Here is a 27,256-nt window from a genome sequence, read left to right on the forward strand (position 1 = left end):
ATTTCTTCAGAGCGACTAGGGACCCATTTACAGCTATTTATTTTAAAAATATGATTCTTAATGTGCATAATGCCACTGAATCGTACACTTAAAAATCATTAAAATGGTGAATTTTATGTTACATATGTTTTACCACAATAGAAAAAAATTTAAAATACGATTCTTCAAATTTTGATTGAAAAAGGTACAGGACTGCATCCTTGCCATGGATGATTTGCTTTTTGAAAATGCGTGTTCAGTGCCTTTCCAGGGTTTCATTATCAGCTGGAGGAAACAGGCTTTGCCACTTGCAGGAAGAAATCATTGACTCTAGGTCAGATCAGTTCCTTGCATTCAACAATAATGACTGTTTTTTCTGTTACCGAAGGAAATTCAGCCACACAGTGACTTCTGAAATTTTGTGCAGAGGAAGGAAAAGCCAAAGGAGGGCTTGGTGGCCCAAGCCGGAAATGTGACCTATTGAGCTTTTCTGAGGCAATGAGGTCAGAGAATCCTTTTTCCCTTTAAGCTGGATGTGCGAAGCCTCAGCAGTTTGCATTCTAAGGCTCTGTAGACAAGGAACTTGAAGGCTAACATTCTGATCCAAATGTCCTATGTGTTTCCCATGATCAGTTTGCCTTGGCTTCTTTCGCTGAGTTTTCAATGCATCTGGCGTAGGTCTTAGTGTGTGGAAGCCATTCTCTCCTACTTATGTTTTCTTAGACATGAAGGTGCTCCTTGGAAAAGAAGGCAGGAATTTACTTGGAAAAGCCAGCCCTTTTATTTAGAATAGTGTCTGAACCAATACATACTTGCCCAGGGTCCTTAAAAAGACTTGACTTGTCGGGTGAGGTGGGAGTTTGCGGTCCGATTCTGTGTGTGGTGTCCGAAGCCAAAACAGGCAGAGACGGGGACTAGGCTGAGGTGTCCACCACCTGTTGTTTGCTTCCTGTTAGACCTGACCTCGACTCTTGGTCAGAGTGTCCAACAGACCATGTCAAGAGTGGCCTTATCCCCACTCTGTCCTTAGGGATGACATGTTTTTGAATGGTCACGCATTTCTACAAAGAGGATGAGAACTCCCAATCCAGTCTGAAGCTTTTATTTTAAGGGCTGATGAGCTGCAGAAATTTTCCACTCACCAGCCCATATCCATTTCCTGCCCTTTTCTGTCCTGCTCTGGTCCTGACGTGCTCTGAAACTACTTAACTTGGAGGCTTGCAGAGCCTTGAGTCACTTTTTTTTTTTTTTTTTTTGCGGTACGCGGGCCTCTCACTGTTGTGGGCTCTCCCGCTGCGGAGCACAGGCTCCGGACGCGCAGGCTCACGGGCCCAGCCGCTCCGCGGCATGTGGGATCTTCCCGGACCTGGGCACGAACCCGTGTCCCCTGCATCGGCAGGCGGACTCTCAACCACTGCGCCACCAGGGAAGCCCTGTGAGTCACTTTTAATGCTTCAATAGTGACAGGGTTATGGTTTGTGACAATGACATTTTACTCTGAAAGAGATTAAGCTTTTGTCACCCAGCGGCCTCAGCATCACCGGGAATTTGTTAGGAAGCTCAGGCTGCACCCTAACCTCCTCAATTAGAGTCTGCATTTCAACAAGATTCCAGACAGTTGGTGTTTTTGATAAGCACTCTTGTAACCCATAGATGACTGAGATCATTGGATACTATTCCATGTGCAGAGCCTAGCTGCAAAAGGACTGTTAGGACAGAGGGGCTCTCGACCCCGCGGCTCTCCGCTTTCCGACACACCCTGGCCACGTGCACAGCTCAGCGCTCCGTGTCCCCTCCTCTGCGCGCCCGCTGGCCGGTGGGGACCCCATGAGCCTGGGCTCCCTGCGGGCCAAGGCGCTGCTCACTGAGAACGAGGCGTCGTTCGGAGGCAAGACGGTCCGGGACCACACCCAGATGAATGAGCTGCAGCGGCGTCACCTCGGGGGCCCCGGGCCTGGTCGCGCTCGGCTTCCGGAGAAAGCAGTTTGGGCAACAGGTGCGCAGGGCGGAGCCGGGGTGGGAGCGCGACCCGGGTCAGGAGCGCCGGCGGGCCCCGCGGCCGCGCGCGCCCTGGGTGTGGAGAGGCGGGCCTCCGGCTCGCTTCCCGCCGGCGCTCGTTCCGACTGGGGTTCAAGTCCACCCAGGGGTTTTGCAAGAAAGGCAACAGTCCAGTGACTCATGGGCAAACTCCATGTTTGCGGTCGGGAGGCTTCCCCTCCCGTCACGGTCCCGGGTCCCAGCTGCTCTTCTCTTCTGCAGGAAGCTGACAAGAATGAGGAGATGCTGAAGGGCCTCAGGTACGTGCGACCAGACGGTGGGCTCGAGCCCGATCTCAGGCTCCCGGCCAAGGGCGAGGGGGAATGGCGCGCAGGCGCACCGGCTCTTTGCCTCCGCGACGCGCTGCGCATGCCCAGTGACGACGCCCCGCCCTCGTGAGCGACCGCAAGCTCCTCGCCTGGTCTCCGGTGTGCCTCAGCGACGTCGCCTGGAACTTCCAGAAGCTCCTGGTAGGCCCGGACGGTGTGCCGTGCACACGTACAGCGGCCGCCGAAGCCCTATTGCCCCAGGGGCCCCGCTGTGCCCCGGGCGCCCCTCCTACCCCTGCTGCTTGCAGAGAGCGCTGCTCTCTGGGGATTTGATCCGTGAAGGTGTTTCCTCTAAACCTGCGTGGAGGAACGCCTGATGTCCAGGAAAATCCCCCGAGATGGGCGCTGGTCCATCCCAGCCTCCCCTTTCCCAGACCACAGCTCCTCACTTAATAAAGAGCTGAGTGTCGGGGGAAAAAAAAAAAAAGGGACAGGACAGAGGGTTAACTATGAAGTATTTCAGTGATAGGCTGGTGAAAGCAGAGGAAAATTGGGTTATCTCCCCTTTGATCACTACTTCCTCTCAGGCATCTCATGAAATCCTGTTCTGTTTTCCCTCTTCAGCCCAACTCTAGAGAATCTGGTAGTCATTCACCCTATAAGAAATGGATGGGAGGATACTTTTTCATTCCATCAAAGCCAAACATTCATGAAGTGTCTCTTTTTTATAAATTTATTTATTTATTTATTTTTGGCTGTGTTGGGTCTTCGTTTCTGTGCGAGGGCTTTCTCTAGTTGCGGCGAGCGGGGGCCACTCTTCATCCCGGTGTGCGGGCCTCTCACTATCGCGGCCTCTCTTGTTGCGGAGCACAGGCTCCAGACACGCAGGCTCAGTCGTTGTGGCTCACGGGCCCAGTTGCTCCGCGGCATGTGGGATCTTCCCAGACCAGGGCTCGAAGCCGTGTCCCCTGCATTGGCAGGCAGATTCTCAACCACTGCGCCACCAGGGAAGCCCCATGAAGTGTCTCTTATGCACCAAAAAGTGCTTTTCAGGAAGAAATGGTGAACTAGAGTGGAAAAAGAGAAGGCTGGTGGGCGAAACTGAGAAATAATTAGGAGATAAATTAGCCAGAATTTAGTAACTGGTGATGTGGTTCTGAGGTGGGAGGCTGGGTTTGAAGGAGGGCGTGGAGATGAGGTGTTTTCTCAATTTTTAGCCCGTGTGGCTGGGATCGAGGTGGTGCCAATACCCTGAGTCAGAGGAGACAGCCGGAGAAGCAGCACGTTTAGGGAAGAAGAGGATGAGTTTAGCTTTGCCCACACTGAGCCAGACATCTCATGGGCATTTGGATATATATGTCTGGAGGAAATTGAATCTCAACAAAGAAGAACTGGGCTTCCCTGGTGGCGCAGTGGTTGAGAGTCCGCCTGCCGATGCAGGGGACATGGGTTCATGCCCCGGTCCGGGAAGATCCCACATGCTGCGGAGCGGCTGGCCCCGTGAGCCATGGCCGCTGAGCCTGCGCGTCCGGAGCCTGTGCTCCGCAATGGGAGAGGCCACAACAGTGAGAGGCCCGCGTACCGCAAAAAACAGAAAAAAAAGAAGAAGAACTAACCAGGAAACAAATGATTGACCTGGAGCTACAGAGTGGGGATAAGTGGCTTATTCCTCTAAATTTGAGAATAAAATAAAGGACAACGCCCTCCTGACAACCTGTACGCTTGAGTGGTGTCAGGTCCACTCGGCACTGTTTTCCTCCTGGGAGCAGGGCCGGGCGCTCGGCTTCTTCTCATTTCGCTGGAGCACATCCTCCCTCCACACCCGCTCTCGAGGCTCCTCACGCCACGCCAGGATGAGGAGTCGGATGTGGCTGCCCCGGACCCCATTCTTTGTAGTTCCTGGACGTGGCACGTAAGCCTTCGGTTTGGGGTTTTTCACACCAATCCCTATAGGAAACAAGAGGAGGAGAAAGATCGGAGCAAGAACAAAAGTGGTCTCCTGTGTAGTATTTCTACTAGGAGTAAATAGATTTTCTGAACCATTCAGCTTGGTACTTTTCCTGGACATCAAAGGTGCCCCTTGGGAATTAAATGGGAAAGGAAATTTATGTTGACTGACTTGACTGAGAGTAAAAACAAAGGGAGTTCTAATAATGAAAATGATGGAATGCATTTTCTTCCCGGATTAATAGGTTGCTCTCTGGGTTTTATTGTTTCTTTTTTTCTCTTTCTTTTAGCTTTGTTTTGTTTTCTTCTTTATTCTTATTTGCCCTTCTCTTGGGACCCAATCTTGACTCTTGTACAAAATCTCATGCATGCAGATCGCTGTCTGTGAGGTCCTCGTTGCTCCAGAGAATGAAATCAGAGCCTCCAACTATAGGTATTAACACAAGGCTACGGAACTCAGATAAATGAATTTCAAATGCTGGCCTGTGCGTGATGAATAACAATTCCTTGCACTAAACAGGATATAGGATTTATGTGCCATTTCGTGCTGAGAAATAGTGTCACTAACCAGGCAGATGGCTTGTGGTTGCTCCACTTTTCTCTCAGATGATAACAATATTCATTTTTGACAAGGAAAGAAAAAAAACGGGACCATCAGCCCTTTAGCCTTCCTTCGAAGATTTTGTGCAGCATGAAGTAATGCTGACATTTTTTAAGTGAAATTAAATAATAAAAAGACTAATCTGAATAGTTCCTCTCAGTTGGCCATCCTTCACCCGCAGTTACTTGAAGTAGCTCAGGTGAAAGTCATTTCTCCTGATTTACCAGAATAGTTGTTGTAAGGTGATCCTAGTTTCTTGGAAAGGCTTCTGGGAAAATCCTTTGGATTTTTCAAATCGGAAATAAACATCACCCTTTATATTTGATTGCTAGAGATAACTGGTAGACTTTGCCTAACAGCAAAAATAATCAGAGCAATTTCTTTACACACATTCACTCAATAACATTCCTTGACATCTACGGTGAACACAGATTATGCTTGGTGTGAAGAGATTCCTGCTCTGGGGAAATACATGTTCTTGGCAGGAGACAGATATGTAGTGATGAAAACAATGTGAGAGTGATATGATAGAATGATGTAGAAAGGGCCAAGGGAGCGTGGAATAGAGACGTTCTAATTTTGTGGGAAGGAGAGAGGATGAATCGGGAAGCGTCATAGTAGAGGTAACATTAAAGCAGGGTCTTGAAGAGTCAGCAAGAGAAGGTCAGGTAACATGGGCAAAGGCAGCAGAGTGAGAGGCCGTGGGTTTAAGGTGTATGTGTGTTTAGGATATGAGGTGTATGGGAGGGAAGGAAAAGGAGGGCAAGGACCTGATTGTGACTGTCAGGTGGGCTAGGTCAGGAAGGTTACATGTTATCCTACAGGTAGTGATGAGCTGCTGTGAGGGCTTTAATCAGGTAACTGCTGCTTTCTTTTATTTTCGGAAAAACACCCAGATGCTCTATTTTCACACTCTGGCACTCTGGCGCTACAGAAATAAACAGAGTAGGAGTATACAATTTATAAAATGTTGCTTACTCTTGGGATGTAAAGGTCTGGTCCTATCTAGTTCCAGGTCTCCCTTTTTGCTTATGTATGCAAAGCACACCCATATGCTTGCACGTGGATGTATGTATGTGAGCAGAGGTGGGGATGGGGGATGAGGATGATACCCCTGGACACCTGCCAGCCAAGAGCACATGCCTAGACATCTAACTTCCTCCATGTCTACCCGCCCTTCTCAACTGGTGTTCCTCCATAACATTAATCCTTAATGCCTTAAGGCATCTGATATATTTTTGATAGATCAACTTCTCTCTTACGTATCTAGAATGGAACTAGCTATGGACTTGGAAGAACTGAGAAAACAGTCACTCAACTCACTTTCTGTAGGGCTTAGTACTTCATACCCTTCCAGTTAAGAAAACCTGGAGAGGGACTTCTCTGGCGGTCCAGTGGGTGAGTCTGTGCTTCCACTGCAGGGGGTCTGGGTTCGATCCCTGGTCAGGGAACTAAGATCCCGCTTGCTGCGTGACATGGCCAAAAAAAAAAAAAAAAAAAAGAAAGACTGGAGACAGGGAGAAAAGATGATACTGCAGTGGTCCAGGAGTTGGATGTATTGTCTTTGTATGGTTCCCAACAGAAAGATGGGCCCCGTAACATAGTAACAATGTCTGTGCTCTGCAACTATGTTCCCAGCCATAACGGACTGCTTTAAGGGAAGATACCTCACCCAAATACACCAATCAGATTCTCTCACCTGAGAATTTGGAAAAGAGGCACAAAAATTGGGATCCTTTGAGCTGATTCAGTATGGCAGAACTCAGGAACAATGTTGAGATTCTTGGTGCTATCTTGCTTTCTGCCTTCTGGAGGCTTGATTGTTAATTTCTTTCTGAATTTCAATTTTAATATATTGATTTCATCACAAACATTAAAATGAGAAAAATAAATTACAAAGTAAATCCTCCCCCTGAGGCAGGAGATAGATGGGCCCCAGGCTGAACAGTTTCTCCCCTATGGACAAATACTCCAAAATGGCAGGAGAGAGGAGCTGAGCCCTGCCCAGATGAGAGATAAAAGACCACCCATTCCTCCTTCTCAAAGTCAAGGAGACCTCCCCAACTACACATGCGCAGAAAGGCTCCTCGGAGGTCAAAAGGGAGGGGGCGTCACTTCATAGTAAGTTATGTCAACCTACCCATAGGCCTCTTTGCTAGAATCCATCTTGGCTAAAAGGTATGCGCCCACACATGGGAGGACCCTGAGAGATACCAAATACAGACTCAGAACCAGGCCAAGCAAGATGATTGGCCAGAGGAAAACCAGAAGAAATGCCCTGTAAAAGTGATTCAAACTACCACGAGGGCGTGACTCTCTCTGAGCCCGCCCATGTGTCTATCCACACGTACTCGTTTCCCTCCTAAAAAACACTTTACTTGCTTCACTACTTTCTGTCTGTATGGGGAACTTCATTTCTACAGAGCTGATGGGCCAGGGCCTTGTCACTGACCACTGGTCTACTGTCTGGGATTCAGGGCTCTCACTGCCATGGCCCAACTTCCATCTCTGGCCAGGAATCAAAATCCCGCTTCAAGCTGCTGTAGGCTGAGGCCTCCCAAGATCACCCCCATATATACATTCTGTCCATTATTTATAAAATTAGACTTTATAAAAACATATAGAAGTATATACATATATGGGGGCCATATACTGTTTTATAACCTGGGTCAGAGGTTTTTGGTTTTGCTTTGTCTTGATTTTAGTCAAAAAATATATTGTGGTTGTCTTTCCATGTCAATTGATACAGAATTTCTTAATGCTTTTTAATGGTTTCATAACATTCCATTACATAGTTAGAGCATAATTTATTGATTATTAATTTCTTCCTGGGCTTCAATTAGAAGCATTCCTAAAATCTTAACTAAGTTCTACTGAGTAAACAGTAGAAGTAGAACAGTAAAAGGCCTATGTAAATCTATGAAGCATAAAGATGAAGAGTCAGAAATAAACCCCATCTTTTTAAAAAAACTATATTTATTTATTTATTTGGCTGCACTGGGTCTTAATTGCAGCACATGGGCTCTTTAGTTGTGGCATGCAGGCTCTTTAGTTATGGCATGCGGGCTCTTAGTTGCAGCATTCCCTGACCAGGGATCAAAACCAGGCCCCCTGCATTGGGAGCGTGGAGTCTTAACCACTGGACCACCAGGGAAGTCCCGAACCCTCATCTTTATGATCAATTGATCTTCAACAATGACGCCAAGACAATTCCATGGGGAAAAGAATAGTCTTTTCAACAGATGGTTCTGTGATAACTGGATATCTACATGCAAAAGAATGAAATTGCATGCCTCCCTCCCACCATATAGAAAAATTAGTTCATTGGTCAAAGGCCTATATATAAGTATTAAAACTATAAAACTCTTAGAGGAAAACTTGGGTGTAAATATTCATGGTCGTGAATTAGGCAATAGTTTTCTTAAACATGACATCAAAAGCACAAGCAAGAAAAGGAAAAAATAGATAAATTGCACATCATCAAAATTAAAAACTTTGTGCTTCAAAAGGCACCAAAAAAGTGAAAAGACAACCTACAGAATGAAAATTTTTTGCAAATCATATATCTACTAAGGTAATTGTATCTAGAATATATTAAAAACTCTTACAACCTAATAATAAAGACAACTCAATTAAAAATGGGCAAAGGATTTGAGTAGACATTCCCCATTTGTACAAGAAGATGTATAAATAGCCAATAAGCATATAAAAAGATGCTCAACATCACTAATTCTCAGGGAAACACAAATCAAATCAACAATGAGATCCACTTCATACCCACCAGGATGATAAAATCAAAAAGACAACTAATAACAAATGTTGGCTAGGATGTAGAAAAATTGGAACTCTCAAACGTTGTTTATGGTAAGAACATACAATGACGCAGCGACTTTGGAAAATGGTCTGACAGCTCCATAGAGCTACCACATGACCCTGCAGTTCTCCTTCTAGACATATACCCAGGAGAAATGAAAAAGTATGCCCATACAGAAAATTGTACATGAATGTTCATAACAGAATTATTCATAATGGCCAAAAAGTCAAAGCAACTAAAATGTCCATCAACTGAAAAATGGACAAATAAAATGTGGTATATCTATACAATGCAGAATTACTTGAAAACAAATAATTTAAATACAAATACATGCTACAGCATGCATAAACTCTGAATACATTATGCTAAGTAAAAGAAACCAGTCACAAAAGACCTCATATTATATGGTTCAATTTATATCTAATGTCCAGAATAAGCAAATCTATAGAGACAGGGAATAGATTGCCCTGGGCTGGAGGGAGGAGGGAAGGGTTGTTGGGGAAAACTGGGGAGTGCTTGCCAATGAGTTTCTTTCTGGAATGATGAAAATGTTCTAAAATTGACTATGGTGATGGTTGCACATATCTGTGAATATATTAAAAACCATTGAATTGGTTTACATGGGTGAATTTTATGAAATGTGAATTATATCACAGTAAGGCTGTTATTTAGAAAATCTGTGAAAGTGGGTAACGAGATGATTTTGTAAACTCCTCAGCAAGTTTGGGGGTTCTGCAGAGACTCTGCTAGGGTTCAAGGCTCAGGCTCACAGGTTTAAGGATCTGGGGTGTGGTAACAGCCACGACACCGCAGTCCCATGAGGCATCTCTAGCGTTGCTTTAGCAGCATTTTAGTGTCCAGTTGTGCTTGTCCTCTGATCCCAGGGCCCCAGATCTCCAGGGAATAGATAGATTCTGGCTCTGAACCTGAGCCCCAGGTGACATTTCATTTGGCCTTTGACCTCAGCAGCTGGAGCCTAATATTCTTTGTGCAGAAAATGGATCAGTTCACTCTATCTTTGCTATGATGATCAGGGCAGAACAACATGGCCATCTGAGGCCAGCACTGTCTGCCATTAATCAGAATAATTCAGAATAACCAAGATAGGGCTCTGTAAGGCCTACACTGTCAGGTTAATGAATGGGAGGAATAAAAACCATGTTTCCAGACCTGGCGAGAGTAGTTTGAAAACTCAGTTATGCCATTCAGACCATGTAATTCACCATTAATATTCCTAAGGAGAGATCTCCAAAATGGAAGGTGCCCACCCCAAGGGGGCCAATCTACTGGGGTACAACAGCATCATGTTAGAATTTCTATGCATTCTTTATTTAATCTTTTTTAAGTTTCTATTTTTTCAAATTATTTATTTATTTTTAATATTTTCGGCTGCATTGCGTCTTCATTGCTGCGTGCTGTCTTTCTCTAGTTGTGGCAGGGCTACTCTTCGTTGTGGTGCACGGGCTTCTCATTGCAGAGGCTTCTTTTGTTGCGGAGCTCTAGGTGCGTGGGCTTCAGTAGTTGTGGTGCACGGGCTCAGTAGTTGTGGCACGCGGGCTCAGTAGTTGTGGCACATGGGCTTAGTTGCTCTGCAGCATGTGGGATCTTCCCAGACCAGGGCTCGAACCTGTGTCCCCTACATTGGCAGGTGGATTCTTAACCACTGTGCCACCAGGGAAGCCCCTGTTTTTGTTTTTTAATATACTTAATGTTTTAGGAAAATTGTACACACATATTGCTTATACATGGATAAATTAATGTAAATGAAGGTGCTCAAAAGCTTATTATTGATGGTTGTAAGCAATTTTTAAAAAAAAAGTTTAGGGACTGCTGCTCTAAAGGATGTTGTGGCTTTCTGCTAGACGGAGGAATAAAGATTGACTTAAATGATACCATAATTCACGTTTGAGACCTAGCCCCCAAAGAAAAACTAGTTCAGAATACCTGTTTGCAAAGATTTATTTTTTAGTATAAATTCATCTTAAAAGAACTCAGATCTCTAGAGTTCAAACTGTCTCCCCACAATGGATGAGAGCAAACCCCACGTGGCTGGCCCTGCTTGGGTTCCTAAGTTCCTAAGTCCCTCTTCTTCACTAATTGGGCAGTTAGTCCCGCTTTCATAGGTTCACCCTTGCCCTTGTCTGAAGGATCTACCCTGACTTTAAACTTAAGGATTTTATACCTATGTTCTTGGCCAAAGTTATCAACTTGCCTTCATTGCTAGTCTAACTTCAGGCCACTTCTCCAGTTCTGAGAACTGAGCTTGTGTTTCGATTCTGAGACCCACTGCAATCAACACTCTAGTTCTAGTAATTGAATCCTATCTTGTACCCCGTATCTAAGTCTGAATCCGAAAGCCCATCTACTACTCTGTCCTATAAGACTGAGAACCACAAAGGCCTCACCAGTCTCCAGGCAAATGATTAGGGCCTGGGTACCTGCTAACACAGTTTTCAGTGTTTTGGATTCTTGGTATGTTAAATGTAAATGACAAAATGAAGCTGTGCCTAATAATCTCAAGTGTTCTCATAGTATACTATAATATACTAATAATATCTGGTTGTTAGTACCAGATACTAGTAACCAGAAGGAATGTTCTTGATCAGCATTTAAATGTCCTCTTTAGTAAACAAAACTCATCTTTTTAAGAATGCAGAGCTGCTGCACAGCACCAATTCCCTTTCAGTTTAAAGCAAAATCAGAGACACTTCCAAGTGTATACAATCTGGAGACCATAGATAGCACCAAGCAGCTAAGCTCCCTTGGAGAACTGGGAGAACTTACATAGATAGATACATAGATGATACATAGATACATAGATAGCACCAAGCAGCTAAGCTCCCTTGGAGAACTGGGAGAACTTATAATGGTGAGGAATTTAGCTGTGGTCAGCCCACTCCCTGAACTTTGCACACCTGCAGATAAGCTCTTTGCTTTTCTATCTCCAATCCTTCTTAGGTTGACGCTGAAAAACTGCTCCCATGAATTTACTTAGCTCTAATTTCTATTAACTGTCTTTTTCTGCTTCCTATGTTCACTTTTCATATGCTCTCCAGATGAAAAAAAAATTATCTGTAGGAAACACACCCAAGACTTACCATAAAATGTTCTAAAGGGAATTTAGATCTGTCTCACTTGTATGTCTGGGTTCTCTTTTAACTCCTTCATACCCCTGAGCACATCCCCATTCACTGGATTTCACAGGTGACTAAGAGAACTGGATTTTATTCCAGCTCAGGTGGAGTCTTGTTGATCGAGACCCACTCTACCTTATCTAATCCCACCTATCAGAGGGGCAGGCTTGCTCTCTGATGACCTAACAGCCAAACAACTCCTGGAGGTATACCCAGAAGTCACTACGCCTTGTAGAGTTACTTCACCTATCAGTTGCCTCATATCTTATATTGTCACAGTGATTTACCTCACAGGATGATTGTTGGAGTAATGAGTAAGTGCTAAAATTACTACAAAACATTCTTACTTCCCAGGTGTCATAATAACTAACCCACATATGTCAAGTTCTTCCAATTTTTTGTGGAACATTTCATATGAATATTTGTGCAGAATATTTTCATATGACTGTGCAAGGCAAAGGTCCTTTTTGATGTCTAACTTAAATTCCTCTTCAGTAGTCCATCAGCCTTGCTCTCTGTAGGGGCGCTTACCATCACTAAGGCTAGACCTTTCACTAGACGGAAGCTAACTGTGGCTTTCTCCAAAGTTTACCCAATAATAAATAACATTCAGATAAGAAAGAGGTCCTTTACATGTTTGATATTTTCTTTATTATTAGCAGCTCACCTTTCACAGCATAAACCATATACTGACTTTGAATTTTTATGAATTGCCTTCAATTAGCAGTAAAACTCATGAAAGTGAACGGAAAGATTTGAAATTCTGAGAAGAGAAAGCAGAGCAAAACCAATTCTGGGGAAAAAATACAGTCTCTGATACCTGGAGTTGATTTACCTGGCAGCTTGCATTCTAGCTGTGGAAACCTGAGGAAGGTGTATGATTCCTCCAAGCTTCATTCCCTTGTCCGTAAGACGGATATATGCCTTAGGGTAAGGTTAATGTGCTGTAGCAAAGAGACCTAAAAATTCATCAGCCTAAAGAATATAGAAGCTTATTTCTAGCACATGTAATAATTCCTAGGTGAGTAATCAGGTTGACCAAGTAGCTCTGCTGAACAGCCATTTAAGGATCAAATATCATATTTAAGTCCCACATGTAACCCCATAAGAGTATCTGCAAAAATCCATTTTTCATTCTTCTAGGGCATGTGGCTGCCCACCTATGCTGTGTCTCCTACTTTGTGACATGAAGTGGCAAGTAGTTTCAAAACACATCTTGAAAACATAAACTGTAAGGCAAAATTTGATGAATTTGATTACATAAAAATTAAACATTTTTGTGCCCATGCTATAAGAAACCCAGGTCCTATGGTGGAACCATGGTGGATTGACAGGCCCAGCTGGGCTCCCAGCCAAGACTGAGCAGCAACTGACAGTGCCCCATCCCAGATGGAGATATGGGAGTGAAGAAGCCATCATGAAGTGGCTCCTCCAGCCCCAGCGACTCAGCTGACGCCACAGGGATCAATACTCACCACCCAGCTGAGCGCTTCCTGACCTGCAAAATACAAGAAAGACGAAATGGTTGTATGAAGTTCAAAGTTTTGGAACAGAGTTTAAGACAAAGTCTGAGTCAAAAACATAGATCTGAGACTTACAAGCATATAAGTAGTGATTGAAAGTCCTGGAAATACAGAATATCTCTAAAGATGGAGAGTAATAAATAGGAGTCAGATGCCAACCTTTGTGGGTAGTCTGAGGAGGAGGAATCTGCAAAGGAGACTGGGAAGAAAGGAATAAGGAAGAGGACATGGAAAACAATGTGGCTTTGTCAACTTATTTTTACTAGTTTAACTCTCAGAGGATTACCTGAAAATCTAAGTTGACTCAGAGCAACACATTCATTCAAATGATACGTGTGTAGAACTGGTGTGAGACAGTTCAAAGCTTGGGGTGGTGGAAGTGACCAGATCAGGACATGAAGCCCAGTACTCCATGTCTTTGCAATGTGTTCTTTCTTTCTTTCTTCTACTTTAAGGTATACAGTAAAATTCACCCTTTATTGGTAAACAGTGCTGTGTGTTTTGAAAAATGCATATTGTTCTATCACCACCACCAAGACCAAATATCTCTTTAAAGCCAGCTCCTCTCCACCCACAGCCCTGATAACCAGTGTGATCTGTTGTCTGTCCTGGTAGTTTTGCCTTTTCCAGAATGTCCTATTAATAGAATAACACAGAATTACTCTGTTTTGGTCTGGATTCTTTCATATAGCATAATGCCTTTTTTTAGATTCACCCACGTTGTTGTGTATATCAGTAATCCATTCCTTTTTATTGCTGAGTAGTATTCTATTGTATGGATATACCACAATTTGTTTATTCATTCCACAGTTAAGAGAAATCGGTGTTTTTTATCCTGTTTTTGACAATTATGGCAAAAGTCACTATAAAGATTTACATACAGGTTTTTATGTGAACGTAAATTTTCATTTCACTTGGGTAAATACTTAGGAATGACAGTACTAGGTCATATGGTAAGTGTATGCTTACTTTTATAAGAAACTACCCCATTATTTTCTAAAGTGCCTGTACCCTTTTGCAGTCCCACCAGATATCTGTGAGAAGTCCAGTCTCTCCTCCCCTGCACTTGATATTCTCAGGTTGTTAGATTTCTTTACATTTTAGCCATCCTTGTCGATGTGTACCCCATTGAAGTTTTTTTTGGGGGGTGGTACATGGGCCTCTCACTGTTGTGGCCTCTCTTGTTGCAGAGCACAGGCTCCGGACGTGCAGGCTCAGCGGCCATGGCACACGGGCCCAGCCGCTCCGCGGCATGTGGGATCCTCCCGGACCGGGACACGATCCCGTGTCCCCTGCATCGGCAGGCGGACTCTCAACCACTGCGCCATCAGGGAAGCCCCCCATGAAGTTTTAATGTGCATTTCCATAAGGACTAGTGATGTTAGTGATCATCATCTTTTCATGTGCTTATTTCCGTTCATCTGTCTTCTTGGATCAGCAAGTAACAGAAAACTGATTTGATGGCTTAAACAACCAGGAGGGTTATTATCTGACAGAAGAAAAAGTCCAGAAACAAGACATATCCTGGGCTCAATTTCTTCTTTTCCATGGATCTCATGGTAACATCCTCCTCCTTACGGTAGACTTACCCTCAATGTTGCTGCTGTAGGAGGTTTGAGACATAACATCCAGAAGACATCCAGAAAAGATACCCAGGGGAAGGAAGAAGGTCAGCTTTTCCTGTGGAAAGGTATTAAGATCACTCCTCCATCCCCAAACTTCTTTAACACCTCATTGGTCAGAATTGGGTCACATTCCCATCTCTAAAACATTCACTCAGAAAGAGGAATGGAAATACCATTGACTGGCTTAAGCCAAGCAAGACTTACTACTAGACCTGGGAATAGGGTATCAGGAAAAATAGTGAAAGACTTTGAAATGAGCAAAATGAGCAAAAAGAAAGATTACAGGTCTAGCAGTCCTTCCAGATTTTCTCCACTTTTCATTGCCTTTGGGCTATTTGAGAAATCTGTAAATTATAGAAAACTATTAGTAATGTAAGTAATTCTTATCATGAGAAATGCAAACAAATTATGTGCAGTGGAATGCAGTTGGTCATTGCCTTGTGATTCTGTGCATCTGTTTGTAAATTCATCTCAGCAGTCCTCTTCTTCCTGTCTATGAATGATTATTTGAATTCTTCTCTGAACCGGTTAAAACATCTTACTGGTTCTCTCATTATTGATTGGGTTAAATAAAATCTTTGACACATGTTTATTTTACATTTGAATGAGACATGATTTTACCTTCAAAAAAATTCTTTAACAAGAGTCACCTTTCCTGAGGGATAGGTTTCATCCTGAAATTTGGGACCCTAGAAGCAAGGGAGAAAGCTGAGTAGGCAACCAAAAGTGTCTGCTGTAGAGATAGTCCCGAGAATATCAGGAAAGATGGGATTAATAATGTAGACGAGGTAAGAGAGAATAACTATTTCCCTATTGAATAACTACTGAAGGAAAAAGTTGCCTATGGATGAAAATACAGGATTCTTATGAGGAGGAGAAAGAGGTCAGAGGAGCTCACACCCTCTTCTGTTAGCTTATAGAGAGCCACAGAGAGCCTTGGTAAAGTACTATAGAGCAGTGTTACTCAAAGTGTGGTTCCCACACTGACAGAACTGTAAGCAGCCCACCCAAGATACCTACAGAAATTTACAGTATGTATTTAGAAACTTGTAGTGCTTTACTATTGCTGTGAAATGCAAATGTTTGGTCAGGGGACTCATCTTACAGAACAGGGCATGGACTAGTTTGGATGTTGTCAAACTCCTCTTGTGGGCAGGATGTAGTGTGAGCTGGAGGTCCATCTCATTGGAGAGGTCCCCATTTACCATGTGATATTTTAAGGTTAGTTTGCCAACTGTAATGTGTAAAATGTGTAAAATCTGGGATCCACTTCTTTCCCTGAGAGATAAGTTACAGTTTCTTTCCTAGGATAAATTTGTTGATACTGAAAGGTTAGAGGTAACTTTTGAAAGTACAGCATTATTTGCTTTATATTCTTGCTGAAATTCATTTGAAATCTCTTCTTCCAGTCCTATTAGCTTCCCTACTAGGTGTGCTATGAAAACAAAACATAGAGATGGTTTAGATGTACACTGTCCTCTGTGGATGGTGTTATTATGTGCAACGTAGTCAACAAAAAAATAAACGAATACATTTGTCATATTAAAAACTTTAAATATTGACATACATGATATTCATGGAAGTGTGCACAGAAGCATTTACTAATTGATATTTGGGGACAGAATAAAATAATGGAAGAAATTCTTGGAGAGACAAAATTGAGAATCATCACCTAGTTCAATCCACTTGAAGTGGTATTATTCATTGAGAAGTTAATTTATGTCCTATTTTCCTTGGATTCTTACCTTCTCTTTTGATTCTGGAAGATGGTTGGGGCTTTATATTCTTTTATTTCAAGGCCCAAAACAGAGGTTTCTTGGACATAACCCCACTAATACCACTACCTTCCTGGCATTTACTTTTTTTTTTTCTTATTTACTTATTTGGCTGTGCCAGGTCTTAGTTGTGGCACGCGGGACCTTTGTTGTGGCATGTGGGATCTAGTTCCCCGACCAGGGATCAAACCTGGGCCCCCTGCATTGGGAGCCCAGAGTCTTACCCACTGTACCATCAGGGAAGTCCCCTGGCATTTACTCTTAAAAGCCTAAACTATCTTCCTAGGGGGACTGAGGAGGAGTATCTTTGTGGCAGGAAGTGGTAGAAGCTGTGATAATAGAGTGAGGAGAAGGCTTCTCCCAAGCCTGGAATATGGACGGGGTGAAGCACTGGTGACCTGAGCCTCCGTCCTTTGCAGCACTGTGAGGGGGTGGCCAGGCTTTAAAAGGGTTGGAACACCAGTGGTGGGTGGGCACCCTACATGGGGGCTCCCATGCCCGACCAGCATGCTATGCTTGGTTGGCAGAGAAGGACCAGAGTGACCCACCTTCGAAAGGCTTGGACAAAGGATGGAGCATCAGTGCAGCTCTTGGACTAAAGACAGAGGGCCCTTTCTCAGACGTTGGTTGGGGAGAGAGTAGCCTATTAACAAGACTAAGACTAAATTTTCTGCCTCCCAGATAGGGTCAAGGTCAGAGTAAACTTGGCTTTAGAAAAACAAAAGAATATAATAGTATCTAGTGCACCCAAGGTTGTGGAGTAAAGTTCATATCTGCTTCATCATCATTATACAGACGATCACACTAAGTTTTGAGATGAGTGATATAGTGATTTCTCCAAGGTCATGCAACGGCAGAGGCCGTTGGGTTTTTTCTATCACACGGTGACCCTGCTTAAGGTTGGTAGGCTAAGAGAAAACAGATCCAATCACAAAGCCATTTAATAATAATAATACCAACAATACCCCTGTGCTGGGGGTTTACATTTTTCATCTAATTTAATTCTCATAACCCTATGATACCATTACGATTGATCCCCCATCTGACAGAAAACGGAACCTTGGGGACTTGAACTAGCTTGCCCAAGGCTGCATATCTAGGAAAGGCTGGACCAGGGTTTAAACCAGGCAGTCTGATTCCAGAGCCTGCACACCTAACCACCACCCTATTCCTGCAGCTTCCCCACAAAACCAGGCTTCAAGGAATGAGGGCAAAAGACTTGCCATCTGTTTTCTATTCAACCAACCTGATTTACTTTAGGCTTGAGGCATTGAAAGTGTGCTAATATGAAATCCTATGTTAGTAGTCTATTTCAGTTAGGGGAAAAGGGGAGTTTTGTATCAATGATGTCCTTTATTTTTAATGTAAAATTCTTTTAGCCTTGCAGTGAACTGTGCCCAGACCCCAATTCTGCCTTTTCACTCTTTACCTCCAGAAAGTTTTCCAGCAGGACGGGGATTTAAGCAATTGTGAACCTCCAGGAGAGTCCCACAGCTAAGGCACTTCGAAAATAGAACCATATTATTTTATTGTAGGTTTGGCAAATTCTCTCAAAGTCAATATATTCCTTGTCTGGTTTCCAACAGCAATGCTTTTTGCCAGTGGTCACCTACGTGCTTCTAGTCCACCTTTGAGTGAGAAATAAAATTCTACGAACAAACCGGCTATGATTGTCTCCTTCTTTCAGAAATCTAATTCCTTGCGACCACATCACTGAGCAATTTCACGTGGTTGTAATTAAGATCACATTTCCCATACTTGGCTTTCTGGTCTCTGATACATGGCATGAATGGAGTATTCAAGTTCTAAACTCCCTGGACACACAGCCTGTTTTACTCCTGGCCTCTCACGTTGCTGATCTCTCAGGTAAAGGAGGTGTTGTGAACTGAATGTTTGTGTCCCCTCCAAATTCCTCTGTAGAAATCCTAACCCCCGATGTGAGGGCATTAGGAGGTGGGGTCTTTGGGAAGTGATTAGGTCATGAGGGCTCCACCCTCATGAATGGAATTAGTGCCCTTATAAGAAAAGACCCCAGAAGAGCTCTCTCTCTCTTTCTGCAAAGTGAGGACGCAAGGCGAAAGTAGCCACCTGCAACCCGGAAGAAGGTCCTCACCAGAACCCACCCAACCATGCGTGGCACCCTGATCCCGGATTTCCAGCTTCCAGAACAGTCGGAAATAAATTTCTGTTGTTTATAAGCCACTCAGGCCATATTCACATTTATGCAAAATATTATGAATATTTATATTTCTCATTTTATTAGAGGACAAAAATACACGTTAAACAGTAAGAGATAAATCCCTTCCATTGTGACCTCTGCATTTGTATCTTGCGTTGCCCACGTTTTCTTAATCCAGAAAAGTGAAGTCTGGTGCCCTCTTGTGGTCTTTTACTTTGTTGTCCTGGGAAATTTTTATTCCACTAACTTGCCTAGAGCTTCTCTGTGAAGGAACACTGCTTCCTTGAGAATCATTGCTTCTTCCACTAGCCATGTCTCTCAGCAACTTCAAACTGGAAGAGTCCACCCAACCAAAGATGTAGTCAGGCTCAATGTGATTTTTCTGTTAGTAGCCAGGGCAGATACTTTGAGGTCCTATGGAGTTTCTCTAAAGACAGAGAATGTACTTAATAAGATAATTCCAAAATATTGACAGGTCAAGTCCATCCTCATGCCTCTTGACCCTCAGAAGACCAGCAGCTCATCTTGCAAAGCTGCCTAAGTGTCAGGAGGAAAAGGTACATTTTCCATAGCCTCTTTCTGCACTTTGGAAAGTGATGAGTCAAACCAAACCCTTGATGCAATTAAGAGTTAAAGAGAGCTGTAAGCACTGCCTTTTTCCTCTGATACGGATACGTGAGGAGGGTAGGACTCAAGGCACTGATAAAGAACATGGGCTCAGAGGTTAGACTTGCCCTAAGTCACATGGCTTATGAGTGACGGAGCCAGGACTAGAACGTGGGCCCATGACTCCCAGTTCCACACTCCATTCATTGCATCGCACAGTGCTTCCTCTTGACAGGGAGCTTGACTCCTTTCCTTGATATTTCGGCTGTCTGTGTAGCACATACACACGATATTTCAGTAAACAATAAGATAGTATTTAGATACTACAAGCAACTCTCACTGACCAGCTGTCCCCACCCCCAACTAAAGTAAACTAAACAAAACAAACCCACCAATGAAAACAAATGAACAAAACCATCAACTACACTCCCGTAGGATCAGCAGAGTATCAGAAATATTATGGAGGAATCTAGAGTCTCAGGGTTGCATTTGGATCCGTGCCCTGCCATTTATCTGTTTATGGCCCTTGGCAATTGATTCCCCTCTGTCTTCACTTCTTCATTTACAAAATAAATGAAAAATTATGTGTGTTGAGAGAATTCGATGAGTTCTGGTATGTAGTCAAGTATTTGATTAATTTTATCTATTATTGTTATTATTATTATTTTTTTTTTTTTTCTGTACACGGGCCTCTCACTGCTGTGGCCTCTCCCGTTGCGGAGCACAGGCTCCGGACACACAGGCTCCGCGGCCATGGCTCGCGGGCCCAGCCGCTCCGCGGCATGTGGGATCTTCCGGGATCGGGGCACGAACCCGTGTCCCCTGCATCGGCAGGCGGACTCTCAACCACTGCGCCACCAGGGAAGCCCTATTGTTATTATTTGAAGAATTATTTCAGTTATCCAGATTGGACTGTCTACATTGGTGAAATTCACTGCACAATTTAAAATGTTTCTTTGCATTAGCTATAATCTTTGATAGGTGATTTCTTTAAAGTAAAGCTTATTTCACCTACTATGCTATATACAGCAGCAAAACTGTCTGGTCCCTCTCTTTCTCTGTCTCTCTTTTGATTTCAAAGTTAAAAAACAGTTTCAATACCATCATTCCACGTAGGCTAAGCCCTTCTGCATGTCCCATTTCTGAGGTTCAGAGGCTCAAGGTAAGAGATTCTTTAAAGAACTGGCTAAGACTCTTGTCAATACAGAAAAAGGAAGCCCTGCCTATTTGCTTCTCAGAGGTTCTCTAAATGGACTCACCCCAAAGGGAAGCTGGGTCTTGGGGCATTATTTGGCTTTGATTACTTTTACTTCCCTGCAAAGGGCTCCATCCCTGTGACCTCTTGTCTCCTTTAATACTGACTCATGATACAAGTACCCCTTGATGGGTCAGAGAGCTAATGGTGTCTTCCGGCCAACTGGCTTCTGTATCCAAAAAGAACCAATAGCCATCACAGCTCCCTGAGCTCCTGGATTCTACCTTTCACTGTTGGATGCAGTGGTACTTCTGCTTTATCTTAACACACACATTCTCCTAGTCCAGTGGGATTTGCCTGGCCCTTAGACAGTGGTTCCATCAGACAGTGTTTGCTTTCTCCCCAGAAGGGGAAAAGAATGTCTCTCTCCCAGAGCAAGGGATTAATCCTTTATCTGGAAGAAGTCAACAAATAGATTTGTAGTGAGATCTTTGAACTAAGTCTTAAGAACATCCACCCTTAAGACACCATTTGAAAGTGAAACGCAGCTGAAAGTTTCCTAGAAAAAAGCAAATGAAAAATTGTGTGTTACTAAACAAATTTGACCGTTACCCAGGACAACCTTGAGTTTAGTAAAACAGAGGAATCTCAGAACAGGCGCCTGTCAATACCTAAGCATGTGACTCCTACAAGGATTAGCAACTGTGACCCGGGTGTGTAGACAGAAACTTGGGCTGATATTTCCTGACTTTGCACTACAGCGTCCTGGTAAAACTGCAGATCCACAGTCTGGTAGACTTCTCTTAAATTCAAACCACATGTAGAGACATTAAATAAGCATATGTCATAACATATTTGGGTAACTATAGGGCAAACTGAAAAGTTGGCAACAGATCTTAAGAAAGTTACTCAATTGTCTGGTAAGGCAGGGCGGCTTTTGAAAGCCCGGCCACTTGCCATTTCGTTAAGCCCTTGATGTGAGCAGCTGCAGGATAGATGAGGACTGAAAAAGCTGCTCTTCTTTCCTGAGCGGGTGAAGATGGGGCCTGGGGTCAAGCCAGGGATACGTGTCTGCACTGCATCTAAGAAGAATGAAGCCCAGCCAAGTCCCACCCTCTGCACCAGATATGTTGGAGCTAAGGGTGAAAAGCCAGACAGCTCATCCAGGCAACTGGGCCTCAGCTCCTTCCCTCTGCAGCGTTGAGGGGCACACTGGAAGGCTGTTGGGTTCATTGGGAGCCGGTTCTTCAATCTCTCGTCTTTCCTGAATTCATTATTTTACAAGGGTAGTCATTTACATAGGATGAAAAATACCAAATATCTCCCAAACACACTAACCCATCCCCCTTTCTGGTGTCATGGCAGCCGGGAAATACAAAAGTGTTTATTGAGACATTTGGATTTGCAGGTTGATTAGAAGTTTCTCTGCTTTTCTGTGATGGCTGTGGCTGCTCAAGATGATGATAGGTATATGTGTTTAAAGTCAACAAGCCAGACTCTAGTCTCATCTGTACAGCTACTGCTGTGGCCGCTTCCTGTATGTGTGTTTTGGCAGAAAGAGATCAGGGGAGCCTGGGAAGGGAAGTATTTCAAAGAGGAGGATATTGTCAGATTTCCCAAATACCGCACATAAATCAGTAAATATAGGACTGAAATGTGTGCATGGGGCTTTTTAAAAACAACTTTTTTGAAGTTTAACTGGCGTACAATAAGCTGCACATATTTAAAGCACGTAGTTTGATAAGTTTTCGTATATGTACACACCCAAAAACCATCACCACGATCAAGCTAATGAGCACATCCATCACCCGCTAAACTTCCCTCTGCTTCTTTGTAACCCCTGCACCCCACCCTCCCCTATCCATCCTCCCCAGGAAACCACTAGTTTGCATTTTCTAGAATTTTATATAATTGAAATCATACAGTATGTACTCTTTTTTAATCTGGTTTCCTTATTTTGAGAATTGGCCTAATTATTTTGAGATTAAGACTCATCCATGTTGGAGCATATATCAAAGTCTCTCTCTCTCTCTCTCTCTCTTTCTCTTTCTTGTCCCCCGCCCCTGTCTCTCTCTTTTTGCTGAGTAGTTTTCCATTGTGAATATACCATGGATATATGGGTATATCTCTATTTGTTTATCCATTCTCCTGTTGGTGGACATTTGGGTTGTTTCCCATTTTCAGTTACTACAAATAAAGCTGGTTTGAATATTCATGTTCATGTCTTTGTATGAACATATGCTTTCTTTTCTCTTGGGTAAATACCTAGGCTGGCTCATATGGGTATGTGTATATTTAACATTTTTAAGAAATGGTTGCACTGTTTTTCAAAGCGGTTGTACCATTCTACCTTCCCGCCAGCAGTGTTTGAGAATTCCAATTCCTCCATACCCTTGCCAGCACTTGGTACAGCAGGCTTTTTAACTTCAGCCATTCTAATATATGTTGTCCGTGAACTCTGACGATCGAACGTTCTGATAATCTTCAGAAGCATCTGCATTATGGGACTTCCCTGGTGGTCCAGTGGGTAAGACTCTGTGCTTTCAATGCAGGGGGCCTGGGTTCGATCTCTAGTCGGGGAACTAGATCCCGCATGCATGCCACAACTAAGAGTCCGCGTGCCGCAGCTAAGACCTGGTGCAGCCAAAAATAAATAATAAATAAATATTTTTTAAAACTGAAACCATCTGCATTATGGCTGTGAGTCCACAAACCAGACAGCAATGGAAGGAGGAGACAATGAATACAGGCGATTTTCAGAGACTTCTGGTTACAAGGGAAGGTTCCAAGTTCATGTGAAAGTCATGGTTATATACTCAAAACAGGTCCACTCTACATCTGAATTACAACATTTTAAGGTTTATTATTTGCCAGTTCACAGTGTGGGCAGTTAGGTGGGGCCTTAGAGGATAAAATATTTCTTTTTAAATTTTACCAAATCATAAGGCCACGCTGCTTCTTGAACAGTAAGTATTAAGGTTGGACAAAAATCAGCTGCAGTTCATCACAGTCCTTTAACCAAGCTATAAATATGTCACATGTGTCTTTATTCTTTTGAACAGGGCACACCCAAACAGAAGACAAACAGTCAGGCTGGAAAGGAGAGACAAAGACCGAATGAGAAACAGGGTGACTGACCATCTGTCCCAGTTTGTGGGGACTGTCCCAGTTTTAGCACAGAACGTCTTGAGTCTGTGAGTGTGTGTTCCACTTTGGTCAGAGCTAAAGCGAGAATCAAATCAATACAGCCTGAGGGCTTGAATGGAGGAAAGGTGTCACACAATCTCAAACTGGTTGAGAGAATATTTCTCATTGCTCCCTAAAAATGAGAAACGTCACTTTCACAAATCACCAATGCGCTATGTGTGGAAGTCATACAAAAGCTAGGGGTTCATAAGGTGAAAAAGGTTTCAAACTGGTCACTCAAGTGAACAGACGTAGTGGGAGCAGGGACAGGCTGAGTTCAGGGCTCCTCCCCTGCCCACCTCCCTCCATTCTGTGACCACCAGCTTCTCCTGCCCTTTGGGATGTCATTGTGGGTTGAACTGTGTCCTTCCCCCACCTCCAAATATGTCCAAGTCCTAACCCCAGTTACCTGTGAATATGACCTTATTTCAAGATGGGGTCTTCACTGATGTAATCAAAGTTAAGATGAGGTCATACTGATTAGGGTGGGCCTAAATCCAATGACTGGTGTCCTTATAAAAAGAGAGAAATTTGGACACAGAAACACACACAACGGGAGAAGTTTGCATGACAATAGTGGCAGGGATTGGAGTGATGCATCTAGAAGCTAAGGAATGCCAAGGATTGCTGGCAGCCACCAGAAGTTAGGAAAGAGGCATGGAGTAGATTCTCCCTCAGACTTTCCAAAAAGGAAGCAGCCCTGCCCAACACCTGGATTTCGAATTTCTGGCCTCTAGAACTGTGAGAATAAATTTCTGTTGTGTTAAGCCACCCAGTTCTGAGTACTTTGTTATGGTAGTGTTAGGAAACCAATACAGATGTGCTTCCACATATGAACCCCAGTGATCATTTATGTCCTGAACATTTATTTAACAGTGGTTTATTGAGTAACTACCATGTTCCAGGGTCCATGTGGGTATTACGGAAGGAGCAAAGTAGAATACCAAGGCCTACCCTCCTCCTTTGCCTGAATTATCATGTGCACTTTCCTAGTCTCCATGCAGCTGTTACCTCTGCTAGAAAGTGATTTCCCCATTATATCTCCCTAGGTGCGTTCCAATGGTTTTCGAGCATCTCTGGGTATCAGAATCACCTGGCAAGCTTTTTAAACACACTCATGCCCTGAGAGCTGAGATTCTGAGTCCCTGAGCTTGGGAGAGAGCCAGGGCATTTTGTAAATTCCACAAGTGCTTCTAACATACAAGGTTGAGACTCTCTGGAAGGGTGCTTCACCTCTGGTCTTTCACAGCACCCCAGGACTGCTTCAGCCATAGCACCCTCCACATTATATTGAAATGATGTGCTTCTTTTCATCTACTAGAAGAACATTTCTCAACTTGGGCTGCACAATCAAGCCAACTAGAAAGTTAAGATTCCACATGTGCCTGACCAATCCCAGACCAACTGAATCAGAATCTCCCCAGGTGACTGCAATTTGCAGCCAAGTTGGAGAATTACTGTACTAGATCAGAAACTCCTTGGGGGCAGGCATCTAGCCTTCTTGATCCCAGTAACTCCATTGCTGGTGCTTGTAGCTGCCATAAGCACACCAACAGATGTTCCTTAAGTAACTTAACACTACCAGAAAATGAGTTTATAACCTAGCAGGGAGCCTAAGTGACCCTCCCAGAATGCATACTTCATTGGCTAAGGGCTCATTTTGAATATGTAAAGAAGCAGGCCATGAGGTAGACAGGCTGTAAGAGATCACCAACCCTACCCTGCTTGGTTCCATGGCTTTCCAAGATCGGTGTTCTAAAAATGTCTTATCAAGAGGGTCTGAAAGTAGACCACTGACAAATAAACTGTGTCTGGACTTCTCTGGGGGCTCAGGGGCTCTACTCTGCTCTTGTCTGTCTCTGTGTGCTCAGGACAAGTGGAATATGGCAGCCATCCTAAGCTAAGAAGAGAGAATCCAGTAGCATCCTCCAGCTTTCACGTGCTTTGATGTGCTTAAGCAGTATGTGATACATCACAGTGAACGCTCCAAATCAGAGATCTGAGGTTTCCATGGGGAAAAGGCAATGGGCTCAGGAAACAGAATCGTGTGACTTCAGTGGAGAATGTTCTGGTTGTGTGGCCTGGCTCTGACTTCTGACATGTCCCTGGGATCAAGCTCCAGGTCGACCCCCCTTGGAGTCATGTTCTCTGCTGGGCTCGGCCTAGCCTGGCCCCCTGCCTTGACCATGGGTCTGGTAGTCTCAGCCCTTTAAGGACCAGGCTGTTCCTGATCTTTCCAATTTTCCCAGGTGCCTAGAGTCCTGACCCGGAGCCAAGTTCAACAGCTGAACCTCACTCAACAGGCCTCATCTCTGCTTCTTTTCTGCACTTGACAGCTCCTTTCAGAACACGGGTAACGTCTTATCTCGTGGTCTTTCTATTTGCTCTTGCTCTAGGAGATCATTTCTCCTCATTCTTGAGTACTGCCCCCTCCCCAAGCCATTCTCTATCATCCTGTCTTATTTTCTTGATAGTGCTCTGTGGAATTACCTGCTTAGTTGTAGAATTACTTACGTATCAACGGTCTCTCTTGCTACTTCACTACATCCTAGAATATAAGTTCCAGGAATGCACGGACTATTTTGTTTACACTAGATTTCTCAATAAGCATGTTAATGAGGGAATTCCCTCGTGGTCCAGTGGTTAGCACTCGGCGCTTTCACTATGGTGGCCCGGATTCAATCCCTGGTTGGGGAACTAAGATCTCACAAGCTGAGCGGCCAAAAACTATATATATATAAAGTATTTTAATGAATCCTTAGGCTGAACTGCCTGTCGCTCTGTTATTTCTTACAGAGCCTGTCTGCGACCCCAAGTGCTGCTGCCATGACAGTAGGTGTGTAATTTCCAGTTCCCACCTCTCTCTCCCTCCCCACCTCAGTTGGCCCCATGCCAGGAGGCTCAGCATCACATCTCCTGAGCACTAAGTTTCCATTCTGACAACTTGCCAATATTCATAGATGTCTGGACCTCTGCTTGCCTGCATAGCCTTGTTCTTACCAGCAATAGCTCTGCCCACTGGACCTTCAGCCCCCATCGTGACCTCTGGTCTCCTTGGCTGCACTGTGCTTTCTGCCTCATTCATCTTACTCCCTCACCTTTCTGCCAACCCTCCTCATTCCAGCTCCTGCCCTTGCTGCCTGGGGTCCCAGGATGGCCACGGAGAAGACGACATCAAGGTCAGTGTCACTCTCAGCCTCGAGTCCTAAATATGAAGGGCTTTCAGAGATCTCCAAGTGAGAGCTTCCCTCTGGTACAACCCAGAGTATGCCAGTCACTGAATAGTCAATGGTCTCATCCTTAAGAGAATGTTTACCTTCCTAGAGATGATTAAAGCAGCCACCTGTTTCATATTCTTTTTTAAAATTGTGAAGTACCCTGGTGGC

Source organism: Mesoplodon mirus, assembly GCF_964341445.2.
Source record: "Mesoplodon mirus genome assembly, chromosome: 17".
Classification (NCBI taxonomy): Eukaryota; Metazoa; Chordata; class Mammalia; order Artiodactyla; family Ziphiidae; genus Mesoplodon; species Mesoplodon mirus.